Consider the following 10,070-nt stretch of genomic DNA (forward strand, 5'->3'; position numbering starts at 1 on the left):
GCCAGCTCACTCTTCCCAGAGGAAGCCGCGTCTTGCAGGATCTCAGGAGATATAATGGGGGCTGGGGTAGGCATAGGAGTCCTGAATGAGAAACACCTGCGTGCTCTTGGTCCCAACAGCCCCTTTTCCCTGACTCCTTAGAGTCTGGTTCACAGGATCTGATGGAAGAGACGCATAGTGCAAAGGGGTCTGTGCTTGTGCCCAAGAATACGGATTTTTACTCACCATTGTTGATTGAATTGATATTGTTACTGACCTGGCATCTAGAATGAAGAGCGCTGGTCCTCTGGTGGGGAGACAATGAGGGTCAGCTGTGCCTCTGAGACTGGCTGCAGTATCTGAAGTTTGTTCCACTAACTTTCCTCCTCTGTAAAATTCATTTAAGAAGACAAGTCTGCTAGAATCCATGGAAGTTGCTCACAAATTGTTTATCAATAAATAGATTCAATTTGCACAGAGTGGACCTGGTGGACACTATAATGTGTCCCCCAGACCTCTCTTCAGTGCAGGACTTATGGCCCCAATTGTTGGGAGTGCTGCTGGCTGAAAGCCTTCAGCCATTAGCTCTTTCAGCAGCCTTGACCTCAGCTGCACAAGTGACCTGTGCAAGGTTACCTCTCTGCCTTGGATCCACATCCAATGAATGACTGATAAATCTGTATGAAGAACTAACCATCTCGGCCCAACTCAGGACAACTCTGAAGGGATATTCGAATTTCAGAGCAACTTTCAGAGTAGGCTGAGGCTGTCAGTGGTCCTAACTCTTTGCTTAACTTTTCTCTTCCCTCAATCCTATTTCCTATTTCTCCTGTCTACAGAGATTGTCCTCACCCTGGATAAGCATTCAGCAAACTAAATTCAGTCTTATAGTCACGTTCTGGAGAAACCCAACCCGTGACAAGACTTCACACTCAGTGTGGATTTTTCTCTTTTGCATTTGTTAATTTCTGTCATATTCTTTTAAAATTATTCTTGGGTAATTTCATGTCTGTGTCATTTTAAGCTCTAGAACAGAGAAATTTAGCACTGAAGGAAACATTACTGGCCAGCCATCTACCTAGATTTTTTTTCTTTTATACAATAATTTTTCCCTATAGTGTTCTCAACCTCAACTTATGTTTGGGTATTTCCAATGGTATGCAGAGTGGACAGTCATGCATAGCTCTAATATTTACAAAGTCTCCTATGATGAGTAGAAACTGGCTTCCTTGTGTCTTCTATTTGCCTTTGTTTTGTATATTAATCTACTTCCATATGACAGTTTTAATAATGAAAGCACCTAGGATGTCCTCTGCTGAATTTTCTTGAGGCTAAATAAAACCATTTTCCTCAACCATTCCCCATATGTTTCAAGATCCTTCACCATCATATTCCACCTCTCTTATAAACTTGGTAAATTACTCATCCCTTAGCATAGAGAACTCAATTTTTAAAAACTGTTCAGTCATTCCCCTTATGAAAAGCATCTTGTCCACAGTGGGTATTAAAATGCAAATGAACAATGAAGATTGACTGGAGAGATGATACATCAAGTTATTTAATCCTTTTCAAGTACTAATATATTTTAAAAGTATCCAAACCTTTTGATTTAATCTCTTCTTCCTCAAATATAATGGCTTGCTCATAAATGTTATGGTGAGAATTTTAATCCCTTTGTAGGACTAATATAGTTTATTTATGGTATCACTACTCTGTGAAATGATTTGACAAATCAGAGGTGATTCAATTTTTCATTCTTTTAGTTAAATCGGGTGACTGATTTTTATTCTGATTGTCATCACTAATGACAGTGTGGGATTCAGCATTCTGTGTGTTGTGTCAAGGACAGCAAAAGGGTGAACTAACTGCCAATCTGACTGACATTTTATGCAAATGACATGATCCAGTATATTCCTTGTACATGGCTCATTGAAAATTGTAACTGCGTTAAAAATTGTATACAAGCCATATTTTACATTGGCAGCATGTGTTTTGTGGAGCAGGTAACACACGACAAGAAACAAACATCCTTAAATTGCTAAGGAATTTAGGCTGCTGGCTATTTTAACACACCATTTTTTTTTTTTTTTAGAATGAAAGGGTCCACTTCAATGAGAAATTATAATTATTGAATTCTGTTTTTAACTCTGAGTTCCATAGAGGGCTGCAGTCCACATTTTTTGATAACTTAAATGGCAATTTGCTTTGGAAACTATGATGATATGAGGCTTATGTCATTAGGAAGAAAAGCTCATTAAATTAATTCCCAGTTCATAATTTACTTTAGGAAATTATTAATGTTGAAAAGATTAGTTGGGAGAAAGATTGATGAGTTAAGTTTTCTCATGGAACACTGAGGTTGTAAAAAAAAAAAAAGGTAACTGATTTATCATTTTTATATTGTGTGTACTTCCTATCTTAATGAGAAAGTTGACATTTGGTTCACTCAATTTTTATTATTTTATAGTTCCCTAAGAGAATAAGCTTTCTTAGTGTTTCCATCTTTGCCGAGGAGATGTAAGGCATAGTGAATATCAGCATAGTCTTTAGAGTCGGACAGAAGTTTAAATCCCAGCTCTGTTGCCTATTAGCTATGTGACCTAGGTCCAGTTGTATTTTTACCTTTATCAGCCAAATTTTACTCATCTGAAAAATGAAAATGGCAGCAATAATCATGTAATAATGTTGCAATCATTAAATAAGATGGTACACTATGCACTGCAAGTGTTCTCAAATGGTAGCTACTGTCATTATATTTTGGATGCAGCAAGGTTCAGGAGCTTTGGTGCAATTAATATTCTCTTCATATAAGAGAAAAATGACTCTAACACAGATGTTCATTACAACTTAGAGAATAGTGAAAGAGGAAAAAATGAAGTATTCTGACTCCAAAGGCCATTTTTCCCACTTCTAACCTAAAACACAACAGAGTATCTTTCTTAGAGAAGATTTTTAAAACTCTTTAGTGAAAAATGCAGTATATTTTTCTCTGGGACATCAGGGAGAAAAGCTATTGGTAGATTACACTGTAAATCATAGACATGAAGTAATCTCAAATGAGAAGGAAAGGAAAAGATGTGCTAATTTCTTACTGTGTGCCAAACCCTGTGATATTTGTTTAAAAATCACTGTTAGCACTATCATACTTCTCATCATTAACCTAATTGTAATTACTGCTGCCATTTATTAAGGACCTATTACATAGGAAGTATTTTATATATACTTTTGAATTAAATCCACACAAAGACCTTATAAGGTATGCATTACTTTGTCTAATTTATTGATAAGAAAAGCAAGGCCTAGACACAACTGAGTGACTTCACTTTCACTTTTCACTTTCATGCACTGGAGAAGGAAACAGCAACCCACTCCAGTGGTCTTGCCTGGAGAATCCCAGGGACGGGGGATCCTGGTGGGCTGCCGTCTATGGGGTCACACAGAGTGGGGCACGACTGAAGCAACTTAGCAGCAGCAGCAGAAAGTTGAAGGAACTTGTCCCAAATCATATTGCTGGTGAATGTCAGTGCTAGAATTGGAACCCACTTAAAGCTATGGTTTTTCCAGTAGTCATGCATGGATGTGAGAGTTGGACCATAAAGAAAGCAGAGCACAGAAGAATTTATGCTTTTGAACTGTGGTGTTGGAGAAGACTCTTGAGAGTTCCCTTGGACTGCAAGCAGATCAAATCAGTCAATCCTAAAGGAAATCAGTCCTGAATATTCATTGGAAGGACTGATGCTGAAGCTGAAGCTCCAATACTTTGGCCGCCTGATGTGAAGAACCGACTCATTGGAAAAGACCCTGATGCTGGGAAAGATTGAAGGCAGGAGAAGGGGACAACAGAGGATGAGACAGTTGGATGGCATCACCAGCTCAATGGACATGAGTTTGAGCCAGTTCCAGGAGTTGGTGATGGACAGGGAGGCCTGGCATGCTGCAGTCCATGGGGTTGCAAATGTTTGGATATGACTGAGCAAATGAACTGAACTATCCAACAAGGACCAAGATTAAAGCCACAATTATTCTGTTTCAGTTTGCTTTACTTTGGTTTGCATCAACACATAACATTTTGCATTGGCTCCTAAAGATATAACCATGTATATAACATTTCAGAAACCACAGGGAGGGACTGGGCAAGCCCCTATCTAACTTCCAACAGTTGTCAAGACCACCTCCATCATTTACAGCCTCCTTGAACTTTATTCATTGTCTGCGGTACCTCACTTACCAACCACATAAATATGTGTTACACAAAAGCCTGCACTTAATACCTTTGTTCCTATAGCCCAGGGTTCCAAAGTTGTCTTAATTACTGCTACAACCTCAGCTACTTCCAAGGAACCACCACTCTTGTTGAACATTCTGGCATTCTTAAAATGTTTTGTTAGCTAGCAAGGGCTTTTGACTAGAGAGCACTTTCATAAGCAATGTCTTATGGTATTGGTGCCTGTTCCTCAGGTGGTAGTTCTACAACTGTCTTGGCCATTTTTCTCTTAAAATAAATTCTAGGCAAGCTTTTCCAGAAATAAGACATTTCAAGCTGTTACATGTTTCATACAGGCGTTTCTTTAATGGAAACTCTCTAGAACTCACAGAATCAGATCCAACCTATAACTCAAAAGTCTAATAGGTCATTTCCTCCTTACCAAGGTGCCTTTTAAGTGAATTATAGAACTTTTGGTATGAAGTAAATATTGAAAGTAAAATATTGGCTTAAAAATGAAAGGTAACATTTTATAAATTTTAGGTACCAGTTAAATTTGGCCCCCAAAGAAATATTGGCATGAACTCTCAGTATAATCTATTAAATCTAAAGTACCTGCTATTCAAAATCAGAAATAATCAGAGGTACTAAGAGATATACAGAGATCTCAGAGAGGAAATTTTGTTGAAAGAAAACAATAGATCATAGGAATAATACCTCTTCAAGATGCAGATAAATGATCTAAGATACCTTAACCGGTTTCTTATCTGAGGCTCTGAGATCTCAGTTTTGAAAGATATTTTGTTGTGGATGATAAGAAGAAAACATTCCAGAAGCTTGAGTGAGTTAAAGGGGAAAAGCACTGACTGAGGCGATCAAGGTAAATGATGCATATATGATGCCCAGGGCAAGAATAGAGGGACCCAAGTTTTACCTAACAGATTAGCCAGTGAACTGGAAGGTTAGTTGAGGCATGTAGTGAGTCACACCCAATTAGTTCCCAATTCATGACTATGACATGGAGGAAGAGAAAGATCTGCTCGCCAATGGCTTCACTGGAAGCAGTTCAAGCTGAAGTGCATCAGGGCATTCTCAGAGTCTCTCTCTAAACCTCTGTTACATTCTCACAGCAAAGCTGTGACTGGAATACTTACAGATACTTGGGGAGGGATGCTGTTTCATGGGCAAAGAGGAACTAGAGAGGTTCAAGCTTGATTCATAATTTGTATGAAAAAAAAGTGAAAAGATCAGATCATGCAATTCTGTAACTTCAGGATATCTTCACATAAATAGCTATCCTGCTTTGTGTAGTTAAGGTCATTGTAACCCAGAAAGCTTTATTCCATATCACAGGTTCACAGCTTGGACTGAAACCTGTCTTTTCATTCCTAAGGCTGTATTCTTTATCTCTACATGACCTTACCGGTCAAGAAAATGCCAGAAGAAATAGAAAAAAGACATTGTAAAGGAAAATGACAAACAGCTCACTGGACAAGCTGAAAACAATATCCTTTGGTTAGTTACTATTTTTGCTAGCATATTCTTATTTTAATAAATATTTACCGTGAGCCAGACCTTTCTTATTTAATCCTCACAATATACCTGAGAAGTAAGAATTATTCCATTTTGAATACACTGTAATGCACTTAATGTATTTAAAATGATGTAGTAATGACACTGTGGCCCCAAGAGGCCAAACAGCTTTGCTCAATAAGTTAAGGTAATTGCTAAGCCCCAATGTCTTTTGATAACAAGTCCAGTGTACTTGCCCTGAATATTCAAAACTTAGGTTTTGTGGGTAAGCTATGACCTGGCTCCATTATATTGTTACCCCAGGCAGTATTGTAGGGAACATCATTTGAAATATCAATTCAGAGATTTTATAAATTGAGGTAAGGATTTCAGACATTTGCACTCTGTCATCAACCAGTCACTGGGCAATAGTCAGCTATTTCCTTTGGCCAGGGAATATTCCCAGGAACATTAACACATGGAAACATTTCTGTTTTTGCACTCTTTTTGAGGGATTTTTGGTAATTCAAACTAAATCAGGGGGCTGATGATTTATAACTATACAATAGAGCACATATGGCTTACTAACCTGAGTGGCTAAAGAAGGATTTTAGCAGATAGTTCAAGTGGAAAGTGACTTTTTCAAAGATCTGCTTGTTACAGCAGTTTGGATTAATGGCCCTTCTTCTACTTTAGAAGAATACTTCTTAAATAAATGTTGGCTTGACAACACCCTTCTTCTGATTCTGGAGGGAAAACTTTTACATAAAAAGTGAAGTTATTTGAATCAGTCACTCAGTCCTGTTGATTGCCTGTTGACAAGGCCTACCCTCAGGTTAGAAACTGGAATTCTTATGTCTGATTAGTTTTATTATAGAAACTTTCAAATATATCTTAAAAACCTATTAAGAAGAAAAAAGATGTAATATTATGTTGAAATAAAAACTGTTAATATTTTCTTCTAAAAACATCATAATTTTATATAAACATTTTAAAGAAAACTTTGTACATATCCATATCCACTATTATTTCCTTAAGATAAATAACCAGAAGTAAAATTTGGAGGACATAGTTTATGCAGAAGTTTAACACTTCATATTTATCACAAAACTGCTCTCCAGAATGCTGTGCCAACCAAATATACTATCAGCTCTTTCCATCAATGTATTAATGATGTAGGCTTTTCCATTTCTTCTGGGATAAGCCTGGTAGCCCCTTTGTGGGAGAAGTGAATTGACTCTTAGGAGTAATGGAAACAAAAGGGCCTGAACTGGGGAGTATAAGGACTTTATTTGGGATCAGTGACAATTATCTGTGATACTGTACTTCAGGAGAAACTGAGACTGGAGATTCGGGAGGACAAAATGAGGATCGTTTGGTGAGCCACTCAACCTTACCTGGAGGATAGTGCGTGTGCATGTAGGCACGTAAATGTTGTCTACTCAAAACATGGAGGGTCTACTGACTTGAACAGAGATGCTCCTTTTCCTTTCCTAAGTTTAGAGCAAGAGATTATTGCAATATGTTATAATCTCCTGATAGATTGATTTTATAATTACTTATTGAACACCACGTGAAAAGATTGCTGTTCCAGATGTTAGATCCACCTATATGAAAAAGAAACTCATATTCTTCTCTCCACTTTGTTATTAAAGTGTTGTATGAGGAGCTGAATGCCATACATAGATGCCATTGCTTTGAATAGGGTAAGAGGATTGGGTGTGAATTTCTGGAAATGAACAGTATAGCTTGAATAAAAAGGCATAGAAAGAGTTTGAATGATTTTGGCTTTGAGCCAAGAGACTACAGATTGTATTAGCTGGGCAGGGATGTTACATTACTCAGGACAAGAAATTCGGGCACATCAGCTGAAGCAGGAGTATCTAGAAGTAAAGTAGGAGTGGTCTTCTCTATGAACTTTGCCAGTGGGGATGCAGAGAGTTTTGTGTTATATAGTCCTATCCACCTTATTTATAAGAAGAGTTTCTGTCCTCAAAAAAGCTTTGAAAGACAGAGGTACAATAAATGCTGAAGAGGGTGTGGAGAAAAAGAAACCCTCTTACACTGTTGGTGGGAATGCAATCTAGTACAGCCACTATGGAGAACAGTGTGGAGATTCCTTAAAAAACTGGAAATAGAACTGCCATATGACACAGCAATCCCACTGCCGGGCATACACACCGAGGAAACCAGAATTGAAAGAGACATGTGTTCCCCAGTGTTCATTGCAGCACTGTTTATAATAGCCTAGACATGGAAGCAACCTAGATGTCCATCAGCAGACAAATGGATAAGCAAGCTGTGGTACATATACACAATGGAGTATTACTCAGCTATTAAAAGGAATGCATTTGAATCAGTTCTAATGAGGTGGATGAAACTGGAGCCTATTATACAGAGTGAAGTAAGTCAGAAAGAAAAACACCAATACAGTATATTAACACATATATATGAAATTTAGAAAGATGGTATCGATTACCCTGTATGCGAGACAGCAAAAGAGACACAGATATAAAGAACAGACTTTTGGACTCTTTGGGAGAAGGCAAGGGTGGGATGATTTGTAAGAATAGCATTGGAATATGTATATTACCATATGTGAAATAGATCACCAGTCCAAGTTCAATACATGAAACAGGGCACGCAAAGCTAGTGCACTGGGACAACCCTGAGAGAGGGGATGGGGAGGGAGGTGAGTTCAGGATGGGGACACATGTACACCCATGGCTGATTCATGTCAATGTATGGCAAAAATCACTACAATGTTGTAAAGTAATTAGCTTCCAATTAAAATAAATAAATTAAAAAAAAAGAAAGACAGAGGTGGTAAAGGGCATAATAAGTGGTAAGTATGATACCATGTCTGTCTTTAAAGTTTATGACTGTAGATGAGGAGGAGAGGGTGGATAGATAGCACCAAGAACCAACTGAATCAAAAGGCTAAAATGTTTGAATTTTATGTATTTAAAAATATATTTCTCTGATTATAAAAATAATGTAGATAACTATTAATATTTTTAAAAAAGAAAAGTATAGAGGAGATAATAAAAATGACCCCTAATCTTACAAGCCTTTTGATTAAAATGTTTATATACACATATATTGTTAGTACATAACAATTATGCCTTTATATTCTAATTTGGAAATATGTAACTGGAGAGATAACAACTCAGCTAATTACTGTCTTGATTTCACCAGAAGTCTAGAGAATACAGTTATTAATATCTTATTGACAGTCTCTGTGTCCTGTGATTCTCACAGAATTATTGGAGGTGTTATTCTCATTCTGAACTAAGAATTTTTTTAATGTAAAATTCTTTGTTGTGGATTTGTTAACATGCAGTTGGGCACTGTCTAAAAAGAAGGCTTTTAAAAGGAACTTATTAAAGATGCATGCATAAAGTGAGTGGTTTACTGCAACATCTGCCTTCTTTTGTTTAGAATCATTTGCTAATTGGAAATGCAAGGTTAACACCTCTGGAGATAGGTAATTGATCTCATGTTAGATTAGGCTTGGCACAGTTGAGAAGTTTCTCTGACCGACTCTCATAGAGACTCCTTTAATCATTCCAGAGCTAATGCTGCTATTCTCTATTTTCCTGATATATAGTACACACATAAATAATGATAGTAAGAAGTTGATCTATTCACTATATATCCAGAATTTACAGCCCTGTTAAAAGTTGGTCTTCATTTTTTTTTGGAGACTAAACTTTGCAAGAGATGGTGTTTTCCTTTTGGTGGGAACCCAAGGAAGTTCAAGTCAAGTGTTTATCGCACCAGCAGCCCAAGCTACAAAGTTTTACCATCTGTAGCTGCACCATCTATCTGGAACATGCAGTTTCCTTGGTCATTATAGCAAGAGACGAGCACCTGGAAAAATGCACGTGCTATTTTCACTGTTCCAGCCACCAAGGGACACACTTCTGTTCACCTCTTTGTTCCTTAATTGACCAGGCCTCACTGTAAGGTCCTCACCAGTAGCAAGGGAGTCAGGAAGTATAGAGCTTTGAATGCAATACCTGGTGAGCATACTGTCTCAGTGTATTTTCAACAGGATTTTGAGAGGTATTTTTAGAATGAGGTGGGGCAAAAATAATATAAGTAAATTGTCATTTTTTTAGGTCAAAAAATGGTTAAATATCAGCAGTTTTATATAGTTCAGTCTAAAAAATAAGTAAATGTGTAGAGCCATAAAAACTTTACTGAGTTAATACTGTCCAAGAAGGCAATGGCACCCCACTCCAGTACTTTTGCCTGGAAAATCCAATGGACGGAGGAGCCTGGTAGGCTGCATGGGGTCGCTAGAGTCGGACACGACTGAGTGACTTGACTTTCACTTTTCACTTTCATGCATTGGAGAAGGAAATGGCAA

Source organism: Bubalus kerabau, chromosome 4 (genome assembly GCF_029407905.1).
Source record: "Bubalus kerabau isolate K-KA32 ecotype Philippines breed swamp buffalo chromosome 4, PCC_UOA_SB_1v2, whole genome shotgun sequence".
NCBI classification, from domain to species: domain Eukaryota; kingdom Metazoa; phylum Chordata; class Mammalia; order Artiodactyla; family Bovidae; genus Bubalus; species Bubalus kerabau.